Source organism: Trypanosoma cruzi, genomic scaffold, assembly GCF_000209065.1.
Source record: "Trypanosoma cruzi strain CL Brener 1047053516983 genomic scaffold, whole genome shotgun sequence".
Taxonomy (NCBI): domain Eukaryota; phylum Euglenozoa; class Kinetoplastea; order Trypanosomatida; family Trypanosomatidae; genus Trypanosoma; species Trypanosoma cruzi.
The window spans coordinates 27,866-29,290 of NW_001849227.1; the positions used below are offsets into that span (position 1 = coordinate 27,866).

At 49.9% G+C, this 1,425-nt stretch overlaps 1 pseudogene, besides 3 other annotated features; it reads right to left on the reverse strand.

Annotated features, from left to right (window-relative positions):
- Positions 1-1,425: a sequence feature (heterozygous, Esmeraldo-like haplotype).
- Positions 32-61: a microsatellite.
- Positions 278-323: a sequence feature (GA-rich).
- Tc00.1047053432787.10 lies at positions 626-1,425 on the reverse strand (annotated as a pseudogene; the record flags this gene model as incomplete).

Consider the following 1,425-nt stretch of genomic DNA (forward strand, 5'->3'; position numbering starts at 1 on the left):
AAAAAAAAAGGAAACAAAAGTATAGAGCAGAGTTTGTTTATTTGTTTGTTTGTTTTTTTGTGGCCACGCCAGTGCGGCAGGAAAATAACAGAACCGCCCGCCCACTCTCTTGCACAAACAAATAAGTAGAATTTTAACGTGTGACACGGCAACAGGGGAATACAGAGAATCCGGCATGTGGGCACCGCTAATGATGCCGCCGGTGAAAGGGGAAACACGCAGCCCTTCTCATTCGGCAACAGAGACACACACAGAGAAACAAAAACAAAAAGACAAATCTCTCACTCCTCTCTCCTCTCCTTCATTTCTCTCGCTCTCTCTCTAAAATCCTTTTTTTATCGCGTCCCGCTCCAAAACTTTCTCCTTTCGTTGAGGTCACCACGTGGACAAATGCTTTATTCCAGCCCTCCCTCTCACACACGTACAAGCGATTTATCCGCCCCCACTCCCAACCACTTGTTTTTTGTTCCACTCTTCATCCCGTAACCTTCCTCTGCTTCTGTTCCTCGACGCACGTCCATCTCTGACGTCTGAGCAAACTTAACTCCAGTCGCAAGAGAAAAGATGATCAGCCACCATTCTTTCACAGTCACACACACACACACACCATTAATGTTCCTTCCTGCTATGCATTTGGGTCAGCAGCCTCGGTTTCTTTATTCTGCGTGTCCTGGTCACCATCGCCAAGGCCCACAACCTCCTGAAGATTGGAGTATGGCGGTGGCGTATACCGTGTGGCCATGTACTTCTCACCCCGAAGTGGCTTCTGCAGTTCATCAATCATGGGAGCCTTCATCCATGCACATCCAGTGATAGGGTCCGCCAGCTGCGCCCAAGCACGATCGATAGGGTCCGGGGACTGGCGGAGAAGACGCACATCCCAGTTTCGCATGTATTGTGTTGGAACCACCTGTGGTCCTTCCACGCGCACGTCGTGCGGTACTTCAGCAACAAAATAACGCACAGGGACACGCCAGTAATACTTCGGGGAAGTTTGGTATAACTGTGCTGTTGGAAAGACGCTGGTAGGATCAACGGTAATTCCCGTTTCCTCCCACAGCGTACGAATAGCTGCCTCCTTGTAGCGCTCGTATAGCAGTGTCCATTTCCCTGGTAGTTTAAGAGAAATAGGCGGAATATCAGGCGGCCGCATCTCGCGATTGATACGGCGCAACATCAACCACTCCACCTCGTTTGAACCGTGGAGCCGTCTAAAAACACCCAGACGCACATACACAGGATCCTGCTGTATAGCAGTCTCCATCAACTTATGACAGTTAAAGATCCCACGTTCAGATCCAAAGAGATACACTGTAATGTCCACATCATCTGCCGTCTCGTAGGTATCTCCCTCACGGGTTTGCTGTCTTCATCGGGTATTCGCTCGGGAAAAGTGGGGCTCCAGCTCCATATGCACTCCCGTTC